The 13,155-nt window shown below is 37.5% G+C and overlaps 1 long non-coding RNA gene across 4 annotated transcripts; it reads right to left on the bottom strand.

The window, feature by feature from the left end:
• Positions 1–4,421: 4,421 nt before the first annotated feature.
• On the bottom strand, positions 4,422–12,200 carry LOC112434574 (uncharacterized). 4 transcript variants are annotated; one of them, XR_013094961.1, is made up of 8 exons: positions 12,102–12,200; positions 11,811–11,849; positions 11,516–11,635; positions 11,212–11,373; positions 7,239–7,352; positions 6,355–6,512; positions 5,870–5,927; positions 4,422–4,916 (listed from the first exon to the last, which is right to left on the bottom strand). It is a non-coding gene; the product is annotated as an uncharacterized LOC112434574 (long non-coding RNA). The 4 variants fall into 4 exon arrangements; XR_013094964.1 differs by having other exon boundaries at positions 7,246–7,352; XR_003024147.2 differs by having other exon boundaries at positions 11,741–11,849; positions 12,102–12,188.
• Positions 12,201–13,155: the final 955 nt, after the last annotated feature.

The raw sequence follows: 13,155 nt of genomic DNA, 5'->3' as shown, positions 1-13,155 counted from the left end.
TAAAGCCATAAACATGTTTGTCTGAGTCTTCTATCAAAAGTTACAGCAATTTATATGAAGTTGTACGAAAATGCTTTCTTTCGCCAAGACAGTGTGTTTCTCACTGTTACATGCATTTGAATGGGAAATTCGCCTGAAACAAAGTATAGGTTTTCATTATGTGAATAATTTTAAAATCTTAGCTCAAACGGCTGCAAAACCTGTTTGCCCAGCACGGGGATATTGAGTTCTATAAGATAAAGCCATTGTTAAGAGATTTTCTACATTATACACTATAACCAAATCTCTATAATACAATATAATCAAGTAGGCCTTATATTCTAACCAAGTGTGCCTTATATTTAGTGTGTTCATATATTTTCACATAACCAAGCCTATTGTTGAAGAATCAGCTAACCAAGTTTATTGTTAAAGGAAAACTGATACATTCCTTACTTAAGTGTTTGAGATGTTTTGACAGCATGATATAATGATGCATTCTTTCCTATAATGTCTGTGATGTCAGATAAAGCATGATATACTTCTGTATTTTTAATCCCAGTGTGTGAAAGATCAGATAAGTTGATTTAATGCTTAACCTCTCGTCAACATCTGTTAAAAGAGGAAGTACTATGTAACCCATTTTTGCCTTATAAATAAAGCAGCGAGCCTGTGCTCGGTGTGTGTGTCTTCTCAGAGGCATTCACCCGTGCGCACGTTTTCTAATTACTCTCTGAGTCGGTCTGCAGTTGTCTCATTTCTCTTATTTGTGTCTTGAACAAATGTCTACCCCTGACAGCCATAAACATGTTTGTCTGAGTCTTCTATCAAAAGTTACAGCGATTTATATGAAGTTGTTCAAAAACGCTTTATTTCGCCAAGACAATGCGTTTCTCACTGTTACATGCATTTGAATGGGAAACTCGCCTGAAACAACATATAGGTTTTCATTATGTGAATAATTTTAAAATCTTAGCTCAAACGGCTGCAAAACCTGTTTGCCCAGCACGGGGATATTGAGTTCTATAAGATAAAGCCATAAACATGTTTGTCTGAGTCTTCTATCAAACGTTACAGCGATTTATATGAAGTTGTTCAAAAACGCTTTATTTCGCCAAGACAATGCGTTTCTCACTGTTACATGCATTTGAATGGGAAACTCGCCTGAAACAAAGTATAGGTTTTCATTATGTGAATAATTTTAAAATCTTAGCTCAAACGGCTGCAAAACCTGTTCTGTTTGCCCAGCACGGGGATATTGAGTTCTATAAGATAAAGCCATAAACATGTTTGTCTGAGTCTTCTATCAAAAGTTACAGCGATTTATATGAAGTTGTTCAAAAACGCTTTATTTCGCCAAGACAATGCGTTTCTCACTGTTACATGCATTTGAATGGGAAACTCGCCTGAAACAAAGTATAGGTTTTCATTATGTGAATAATTTTAAAATCTTAGCTCAAACGGCTGCAAAACCTGTTCTGTTTGCCCAGCACGGGGATATTGAGTTCTATAAGATAAAGCCATAAACATGTTTGTCTGAGTCTTCTATCAAAAGTTACAGCGATTTATATGAAGTTGTTCAAAAACGCTTTATTTCGCCAAGACAATGCGTTTCTCACTGTTACATGCATTTGAATGGGAAACTCGCCTGAAACAACGTATAGGTTTTCATTATGTGAATAATTTTAAAATCTTAGCTCAAACGGCTGCAAAACCTGTTTGCCCAGCACGGGGATATTGAGTTCTATAAGATAAAGCCATAAACATGTTTGTCTGAGTCTTCTATCAAAAGTTACAGCGATTTATATGAAGTTGTTCAAAAACGCTTTATTTCGCCAAGACAATGCGTTTCTCACTGTTACATGCATTTGAATGGGAAACTCGCCTGAAACAAAGTATAGGTTTTCATTATGTGAATAATTTTAAAATCTTAGCTCAAACGGCTGCAAAACCTGTTTGCCCAGCACGGGGATATTGAGTTCTATAAGATAAAGCCATAAACATGTTTGTCTGAGTCTTCTATCAAACGTTACAGCGATTTATATGAAGTTGTTCAAAAACGCTTTATTTCGCCAAGACAATGCGTTTCTCACTGTTACATGCATTTGAATGGGAAACTCGCCTGAAACAAAGTATAGGTTTTCATTATGTGAATAATTTTAAAATCTTAGCTCAAACGGCTGCAAAACCTGTTCTGTTTGCCCAGCACGGGGATATTGAGTTCTATAAGATAAAGCCATAAACATGTTTGTCTGAGTCTTCTATCAAAAGTTACAGCGATTTATATGAAGTTGTTCAAAAACGCTTTATTTCGCCAAGACAATGCGTTTCTCACTGTTACATGCATTTGAATGGGAAACTCGCCTGAAACAAAGTATAGGTTTTCATTATGTGAATAATTTTAAAATCTTAGCTCAAACGGCTGCAAAACCTGTTCTGTTTGCCCAGCACGGGGATATTGAGTTCTATAAGATAAAGCCATAAACATGTTTGTCTGAGTCTTCTATCAAAAGTTACAGCGATTTATATGAAGTTGTTCAAAAACGCTTTATTTCGCCAAGACAATGCGTTTCTCACTGTTACATGCATTTGAATGGGAAACTCGCCTGAAACAACGTATAGGTTTTCATTATGTGAATAATTTTAAAATCTTAGCTCAAACGGCTGCAAAACCTGTTTGCCCAGCACGGGGATATTGAGTTCTATGAGATAAAGCCATAAACATGTTTGTCTGAGTCTTCTATCAAAAGTTACAGCGATTTATATGAAGTTGTTCAAAAACGCTTTATTTCGCCAAGACAATGCGTTTCTCACTGTTACATGCATTTGAATGGGAAACTCGCCTGAAACAAAGTATAGGTTTTCATTATGTGAATAATTTTAAAATCTTAGCTCAAACGGCTGCAAAACCTGTTTGCCCAGCACGGGGATATTGAGTTCTATAAGATAAAGCCATAAACATGTTTGTCTGAGTCTTCTATCAAAAGTTACAGCGATTTATATGAAGTTGTTCAAAAACGCTTTATTTCGCCAAGACAATGCGTTTCTCACTGTTACATGCATTTGAATGGGAAACTCGCCTGAGACAAAGTATAGGTTTTCATTATGTGAATAATTTTAAAATCTTAGCTCAAACGGCTGCAAAACCTGTTCTGTTTGCCCAGAACGGGGATATTGAGTTCTATAAGATAAAGCCATAAACATGTTTGTCTGAGTCTTCTATCAAAAGTTACAGCGATTTATATGAAGTTGTTCAAAAACGCTTTATTTCGCCAAGACAATGCGTTTCTCACTGTTACATGCATTTGAATGGGAAACTCGCCTGAGACAAAGTATAGGTTTTCATTATGTGAATAATTTTAAAATCTTAGCTCAAACGGCTGCAAAACCTGTTCTGTTTGCCCAGAACGGGGATATTGAGTTCTATAAGATAAAGCCATAAACATGTTTGTCTGAGTCTTCTATCAAAAGTTACAGCGATTTATATGAAGTTGTTCAAAAACGCTTTATTTCGCCAAGACAATGCGTTTCTCACTGTTACATGCATTTGAATGGGAAACTCGCCTGAGACAAAGTATAGGTTTTCATTATGTGAATAATTTTAAAATCTTAGCTCAAACGGCTGCAAAACCTGTTCTGTTTGCCCAGAACGGGGATATTGAGTTCTATAAGATAAAGCCATAAACATGTTTGTCTGAGTCTTCTATCAAAAGTTACAGCGATTTATATGAAGTTGTTCAAAAACGCTTTATTTCGCCAAGACAGTGGGTTTTAGAGTCTTCATCATTAAATCTCTGGTTGCTTCATTTTTCTATCCTATATCAGATATTTTAAAGGTTATCTTAGGTAAAGTTCCATTCTCATGGTGAGGCAAAGTGCTTTATGTGTGTGTGTGCCCGTGTCATGAACGGCTATAAAAGGCCTATAATTAAAGAACAAAGCGGGGTTTGAGTTCGAGTTGCGGCAGACTGTCACTACTTGTAAATGGAACGCAGCCTTCCTACGGCGGACAGCTAATAACAGGAATCGGACGCGGTCCAGCCAAGTCCACAGCAACCACCATAGCAACCGCCTAGCATGACCTTAAAAACATATTCTGTCTTCATAACTATCAAAATCGTGAAATGATTTGCAAAGTGTGAAAGTGTTACAGCTGCAGAGAGCTATGGCGGTATCTATGGAAGCTGTTTACATAGCTAATAATATACGATGTAACCATGGAGACAGTCAGTCACTTGAGCTAGCGGTGCATGTTTACTACAGTGAATAAGGTGATTGAGTGCACAGCGTCCACACTCTGCAGGGGGTAAAGACATTACTTCAATATTGTTTTATATTGATATATATTAGCCTTCTGTTGACCATCACCTCAGGTTCACCATTACAGTTTCAGATTACAGATGCACACTGTCTAAACACATTCAAAAACTCATGTCTCAGAAATAAGCACAGCTGTTCATGTTTGTCATTAGAGTTTTATTTGTAAGAAAATTATGAACTTCATATTGTGCATTAAATAAAAGAACATTTCACAACTCTGAGTCAACAGAAACAGGTAACAGAAATGTCTCTAATGTGTACAGTGTAGTGTAAGCATTAAAAGATCATAAAGGAAAAACTAACATTTATGTGAAACTAATTGTAATAAAAAATGAGCAGGTGCTTTATAGATTTAAAAGAAAGAATCTGAAAACAACACTTTTTTGGTCTAAGTGATCAAAGTAGAAAACAGAACTGATGTTCAAGAACAAACCGTAGCTGCACTAATATTACACATCTCGATCGTTGTACTGAACAGACATGTTGCTTTTAAAACCACATGCAGTGTGTGACCATGACTGTTCACTGAGACCATGAACGCCACTTCGCTGAAGCATTCTTCTTCTTCTTCTTGCCATTAAATTGGAAGCAGAAGCAGCACGAGCTGATTTGATCTACTGAAAGGAAAAAGCAGAACATCTGAGTTGAAACCAGTCAGCTGAAATCATTAAGACAGGAACAAATTCAATGCAGTGTCTCAAGTGGCTTAGCCTGTTACAACTGTTGATACAAGCTAAATACGGTTAACACACAGTGTCAGGGAGCTCCAGTGTGGGAACTAGTGGCTTTAGGTTTGTAGTCATTTAACTTTCATCCATTCATTCATTTAATTCAGGAGGAAGAAATGCCAGGTTGGTGCAGGCTGGTTACATGCATTTGGTCCCATGCTGTCTTTAATTAAATGACTTGGTTCATTTTATGGCTGGGCCGTATGTGGGGTTATATCATGTTATTTGGGCAGGAGTACCTGTCCCCTGTTAGACTTAGAAAGTTTCTCCATAAGTAGAGTTTCTAACTCTTCTAGCACATCTGTGGCTGACAGCTTTTTGGTGGCTCTTTTTACCCCACACTGGTTGTGAGTGTGTAAATAGCCCCACTAGTTATTTTGGGTTGCAGTTAACTAGGGAGGAAGGGGTGGGTATGCCATGATTAGGTGAATAACAATTATATGTGATACATAAATTTCACAATGCATGCATATATCTCTATCAATTAAACCTGGCCTGAGGGCTGCCATTTTTTACATTCAGTTATTTCTCTTAGAAATGTTGGAACTAAATAATGAATGTGTTACAGTTAAAGTGAAACACTGGTCAGTGTAAATGGCTCATTGGGACACAGAAACCTTTAAATTAAACCTGATATCTAGTGTCAAACAATATCAAAGCTGTAAAAGATGTTTACATTCAGAATTTATAAAACTATGATTGTAAATAAATTCAAACAAGTGAGCTTTTCTCTTTGTGCTGAATATCAACACTGTGGTTTCTTAGACTGTAAGCTGTACTTTAGTGCAACCAGTTGCAGAAGCTGCCACTCCAAATGTCTTTTGATAACAAGAAAAAAATACCTTTTCAGTACACGGCCTGAAGTTCTTCTCCGAAATCTTCTGCAATCGGCTTTGTCTGCTGGTTTGAAGACAATAAACCATAAAAAAGATGATTTAGTCACTTTGTCTGTGTCATGCAGCTCGAATGTGTCGTGTAACGATGTTGAATAGCCGTCGTTATCCCTCTGCTGCGTCAGTAGGATTGTACTGTACAGCATCTCATTGATATGTGAGGAATGCTAATGTAACACGATAACAGACTTACATCATTAAAATATAAAGTGCAGGAGATATTTAGATATTTTTTATATTTATATTACATTTTATAGCTGACGGATATTACTAAATAGATAGAATTTACTAAATAGCTGGATGAACATGAAAAATATGTCTATAATAACAAATGACCATGAGAGCCAGTAGAATTAATTCAGCTGGACACTCAAAAGACGTCCTTAAATGCTCTTTAAGTGGCAGAACAGATGAACAAACAGTTAATCGCTTACTTGAGATGAAATCTGCTCAGCTACTTTGAAAACAGCTTCTAACTGGTTCCTCCTTTAACAGGATGACTGCTCAGGGGTAAGGCCATCATGCAATCCAGCAACCTTTATGGTTCTGCTTTGATTCACCAGGAACTATTAGGGAAACCTTCCAGCGCCTCCTGTGAAAGACACAGGCATAAACACACAAACATTTATTAACATGTTCCACAGTGTTCCAGTTTGATTTTCTTATCCTGTGGACAACAACGTACATGGATGCAGGTTTATTGTTAACTTTTGTAAGGTTTATTTAATGAACATATCCAGCTGCAGCTCCACTGTGATCCTGAACTGGATAAGCACTTAAGAAAATGTGTCAATAAATGGACAAACATCAACTTACTATATTTATCCAAACAGACGGGACCAATAATGCTTCGCTGAGTTAGAGACTTTAACAGACTCTTCTATGTAAGAATGTCTCGTGCTGATATACCTGCAAACTTGACAACAAAGGTTTTTCAGACTACATGTAGCTGTCCTCTATGTCAGCTAACACATTTACATTTATGTCACACTTATTTCTGCTTTCCCATTTTATAATTATTACTTACATTTTGATTAGATACCTTGAGTTTGTAAATGATCAGATTACATAATTGGAATACAATGTATCCAATTCAGGGTTGCGGGAGGATGAAGCCTATCCCAGCTGATACAGGACAAAGACAGGCTGCCAGTTTATTGCAGGGCTAATACAACATGTGTAACAGAAAATCCACTTAAATGTTTGATATTTCTTATAATAATCATAATTATGACTATTATTTAAAGGTTTCTTCATAAATACATTTTGATTTTTTATAACCCCTAAAATATAAACCTGAGCTGTTTCAGATTCTGACCTCTGACCTCAGTGACCTGGCTGTGTCCTCACTGCAGCTCCCTCTTGGAAGTACGTCTGCTTCTTGTCTTCCCCCAGTGTTGACCGCCTGATATCAAGATATCACGTACTGTAACTGAGGAACAAAAAAGGACAAACACTTGCCTTCATTTAAAAGTACATTCATACAGAGATAATCTATGGAAACACACTAGTTCACAGTTTGGGAGGAACCAGTTCCTGTGAAACATTTCTGTATATGAACATCATGTGGAGAATGAATGAAATGAGTTCTTCAGGTGACTCAGCAGTCCCACACTGACAAATGAAATCTAGTTAAACTATTAAGCATATTTGCTCTTCTGAAATCTGTGTTAAACAACAACAAACATAAATTAGTAACAAAAACTACAGCTGAGTATAGGCTTTACAAACCACCAGCAGCCATAATGCTAAATTTTAATCTTCAAATGTTTCTGAGCTGTCTTCAACCTGCTTTTAGCACATTAAAGTCTCAATAAATAAAGTCAATGCAGACTCAATCCTAAATGTTCAGCACACAGAGACACAGAGGTACTGTTTAAAGTTTAGTGTTAACTTGAGTCACTGATCATTCACAGTATTACAGAGTCTGGCAGTCTTTGCATGATGTCCACGTCACTGTAAGTTTCTAGCTGACTCTCAGGTGTGCCAGCAGGAAAGAGTAATAATAACCTGCATCCTGAGGTTTGTCATGCAGGATTAAAGGAGCCAAGCTTTGTTCACACAGCTAGGATTGTATTTTACACTGACCCTGGGTCAGTATCAACTTCAAGAAGACAGCTGTAACTGTTGATAGAAGAATCACACACACATATTTATGGCTTTGCCTTATAGAATTCAGCATCTCAGTGCTCAGGAAATAGGTTTTGCAGCTGTTTGAGCTAAGATTTTCAAGTTATTCACAAATTAAAACCTATACTTTGTGTCGGGCAAGAACTAAATTCAAATGCATGTAACAGTGAGAAACGCGTTTCTCATCAACTTCATAGAGCTTGCTGTAACTTTTGATAGAAGACTCAGACAAACATATTCATGGCTTTATCTTATAGACTTCAATATCCCCCCAATGTGTGTGTGAGTCTTCTCTCAAAATTTACAGCTGTCTTTATGAAGTTTATGGAAAAACGCTTTATTTCACCACGTTAGTGCGTTTCTCGCTATTACATGCATTTGAATGGAGTTCTCGCCCGACACAAAGTATAGGTTTTCAATTTGTGAATAACTTGAAAATCTTAGCTCAAACAGCTGCAAAACCTATTTCCTCAGCACGGAGATGCTGAATTCTATAAGGCAAAGCCATAAATATGTGTGTGTGTGAGTCCTCTATCAAAAGTTACAGCTGTCTTCATGAAGTTGATACTGACCCAGGGTCAGTGTAAAATACAAGTTATTCACATAATGAAAACTTATACTTTGTTTCGTGCAAGAACTCCATTCAAATGCATGTAATAGTCAGAAACGCACTGTCTCGGCGAAATGAAGCCTTTTTGTACAACTTCATGAAGTTAGCTGTAACTTTTGATAAAAGGCTCAAAGCAGAGGGATAACGACGGCTATTCAACATCGTTACACGACACATTCGAGCTGCATGACGCAGACAAAGTGACTAAATCATCTTTTTTGTGGTTTATTGTCTTCAAACCAGCAGACAAAGCCGATTGCAGAAGATGTCGGAGAAGAACTTCAGGCCGTGTACTGAAAAGGTATTTTTTTCTTGTTATCAAAAGACATTTGGAGTGGCAGCTTCTGCAACTGGTTGCACTAAAGTACAGCTTACAGTCTAAGAAACCACAGTGTTGATATTCAGCACAAAGAGAAAAGCTCACTTGTTTGAATTTATTTACAATCATAGTTTTATAAATTCTGAATGTAAACATCTTTTACAGCTTTGATATTGTTTGACACTAGATATCAGGTTTAATTTAAAGGTTTCTGTGTCCCAATGAGCCATTTACACTGACCAGTGTTTCACTTTAACTGTAACACATTCATTATTTAGTTCCAACATTTCTAAGAGAAATAACTGAATGTAAAAAATGGCAGCCCTCAGGCCAGGTTTAATTGATAGAGATATATGCATGCATTGTGAAATTTATGTATCACATATAATTGTTATTCACCTAATCATGGCATACCCACCCCTTCCTCCCTAGTTAACTGCAACCCAAAATAACTAGTGGGGCTATTTACACACTCACAACCAGTGTGGGGTAAAAAGAGCCACCAAAAAGCTGTCAGCCACAGATGTGCTAGAAGAGTTAGAAACTCTACTTATGGAGAAACTTTCTAAGTCTAACAGGGGACAGGTACTCCTGCCCAAATAACATGATATAACCCCACATACAGCCCAGCCATAAAATGAACCAAGTCATTTAATTAAAGACAGCATGGGACCAAATGCATGTAACCAGCCTGCACCAACCTGGCATTTCTTCCTCCTGAATTAAACGAATGAATGGATGAAAGTTAAATGACTACAAACCTAAAGCCACTAGTTCCCACACTGGAGCTCCCTGACACTGTGTGTTAACTGTATTTAGCTTGTATCAACAGTTGTAACAGGCTAAGCCACTTGAGACACTGCATTGAATTTGTTCCTGTCTTAATGATTTCAGCTGACTGGTTTCAACTCAGATGTTCTGCTTTTTCCTTTCAGTAGATCAAATCAGCTCGTGCTGCTTCTGCTTCCAATTTAATGGCAAGAAGAAGAAGAAGAATGCTTCAGCGAAGTGGCGTTCATGGTCTCAGTGAACAGTCATGGTCACACACTGCATGTGGTTTTAAAAGCAACATGTCTGTTCAGTACAACGATCGAGATGTGTAATATTAGTGCAGCTACGGTTTGTTCTTGAACATCAGTTCTGTTTTCTACTTTGATCACTTAGACCAAAAAAGTGTTGTTTTCAGATTCTTTCTTTTAAATCTATAAAGCACCTGCTCATTTTTTATTACAATTAGTTTCACATAAATGTTAGTTTTTCCTTTATGATCTTTTAATGCTTACACTACACTGTACACATTAGAGACATTTCTGTTACCTGTTTCTGTTGACTCAGAGTTGTGAAATGTTCTTTTATTTAATGCACAATATGAAGTTCATAATTTTCTTACAAATAAAACTCTAATGACAAACATGAACAGCTGTGCTTATTTCTGAGACATGAGTTTTTGAATGTGTTTAGACAGTGTGCATCTGTAATCTGAAACTGTAATGGTGAACCTGAGGTGATGGTCAACAGAAGGCTAATATATATCAATATAAAACAATATTGAAGTAATGTCTTTACCCCCTGCAGAGTGTGGACGCTGTGCACTCAATCACCTTATTCACTGTAGTAAACATGCACCGCTAGCTCAAGTGACTGACTGTCTCCATGGTTACATCGTATATTATTAGCTATGTAAACAGCTTCCATAGATACCGCCATAGCTCTCTGCAGCTGTAACACTTTCACACTTTGCAAATCATTTCACGATTTTGATAGTTATGAAGACAGAATATGTTTTTAAGGTCATGCTAGGCGGTTGCTATGGTGGTTGCTGTGGACTTGGCTGGACCGCGTCCGATTCCTGTTATTAGCTGTCCGCCGTAGGAAGGCTGCGTTCCATTTACAAGTAGTGACAGTCTGCCGCAACTCGAACTCAAACCCCGCTTTGTTCTTTAATTATAGGCCTTTTATAGCCGTTCATGACACGGGCACACACACACATAAAGCACTTTGCCTCACCATGAGAATGGAACTTTACCTAAGCTAACCTTTAAAATATCTGATATAGGATAGAAAAAATGAAGCAACCAGAGATTTAATGATGAAGACTCTGGGTTCTGTAGTGACCTGAATGACTCTTTGCATACAATTTATTGAAGAGGACTTTAGAATGCACTTTACATTTAGACTGTTGCTGTTTAATTTTTTACATTGTTGCGGTGTTATGTCATGAATAAAGTTCACCTGCTGGGGGTTTGATGGATCAGATCATCATAATCAATGGGTCCTGAGGTGGGCGGGACTGTCTCTGGTGATGTCACCATGAAGGAACAGCATCTGGCACGTGTTGCTGAAACATCCCAGTACACTGGTGTAGTTTCCTCTCCAGCTGTTTGACATTTGACACTTCAACATTAAGGAGAAGAAGAAGAAACAGTGTTAGGTCAGGTGACCACATGGTTTCTAAAGTAACTGACAGGAAGTAACCAGGCCGTTAGAAATGGATGGCATGTGTTTAGAGTTACTGGAGTTGGGTAACTCTACTTACCAAAAGCAGAAGCACACAGATGAAGGATCAGATGCTGAATGTTGCAGGAACATGCTCGTGCGGTGGTCATTCAGTGCTGCTCCGGCAGGTTAGACAGTCCAAGACTGATATACTGCCCATCTGAGAGTTTGAAAACACACATGCAAAGATTTATTTTGTATTACAGTCAAAGTTGGATGTTCATTTTTGTCCTTTAAAAATGTTTGTGTATTTGAAAGCGCTAACATTTAAGGATGACTTGGATCGTCTCCTTTAAAGGGGAGACAAGTGTATCCACTGATCCACGTCACTTTACCTGGATGATGACTCCTCTCCCCCTCACTCAGAAACGCTCCTAATATAACCAAGCAAATAAATAATATTGAAAATTTACTTACATCATTACAAAAACAGGAAAAACATCTCCCTTTGATTCTATTTCTCCATTCCTGCTGAACATCAGGCAACAAATATCTCAATAAATCACAGTAAAATGTAAAGCACATGTTTTCTCTGCTTTGTCTAACCTCTGCAGAGCCTCTGTCAAGAAAAACATATCTGTAAGCATAAAACAAATATACATTTCATAACACGTCACTGGACAAACCTCGGTCAGTTGATTTCCTCTGTGCAGTGTAGACGAACATCAGTCAGCAAGTCAAGGTGGTGAGATGGACTGGTGTCCTTTGTGACTGCTGGTTCTTCTGAGGAAATACCACCGTCTCTCCACACCGTCACCATCTGTGAGCACAAACTGCTGCTCTGCTCTGCCAGCATGTAGGAAATCACATATCACACACACAGGGGTGAAGAAACATTAGAACTCAACTTTGGATACTTTAGATCTAAACAGATCAAAGTAGCTCTTAGCTTCAACAATCAGTGAACAGACAAACAATGATACCATACTGATTCTGTATGAATACAATATGGTATTTTCAATACAGGTGTCAAATTAATTTACTAAAACTAATACAGATATATGTATTTTTTTTTTATAAATTCGTTTGCTAAATTATAAGAATATATATTTTTTCATTTAACAATTGCAACTGAAAGAAATTAAATATTGAACAAAAATATATTGTCACATTCTGAGCATGCTCAGCATGCTGACAGACTTGAAGTTGCTACAGATTTTAAGAAGTGATAATTATAGGGAAAAAACTTCTCTTTTTCATCCGTTTAATCAAACATTTGATGCCTTAGATGTCTCAGTCCTATAGCATTCTGCAACTACAACTAAGCTGAAGCTTGGATTTGGCTGCAGGTGCCCTGTACATCCTTCTCAACATGTGGGTACCATTTAATCACACTTCTTCCTGAGCTTTGCTTCGTCACAAGACCAAAGGTGGCATCCCGTGTCACGGTCATATCATCATCCAGAAGAAACATTTGAAGAAACATCATGGAGAAGAAACATTTACGCGCCTCCCGGTTTTGTTTTCTGATCCTGCAAAAAGACTGAGGACAACAAAGCCCAGAGAACACGAGATACACAACATCCAACATTCAGACTCAACAGCCTCCATAAATGAAGAGCACCAGGTTGGTTCAGTTATAGTAGATGTCATGGAATTTTTTAAATAAAGTCTGCAACACAGAAAGAGCTGTGATCATGCTATTTATTACTGTGCACAGGAGAGCAAACACACATCAAA

This window comes from Maylandia zebra, linkage group LG20 (assembly GCF_041146795.1).
Source record: "Maylandia zebra isolate NMK-2024a linkage group LG20, Mzebra_GT3a, whole genome shotgun sequence".
Taxonomy (NCBI): Eukaryota; Metazoa; Chordata; class Actinopteri; order Cichliformes; family Cichlidae; genus Maylandia; species Maylandia zebra.
The sequence above is the reverse complement of the archived record's forward strand: the minus strand, read 5'-3'. Positions and strand labels throughout refer to the sequence as shown.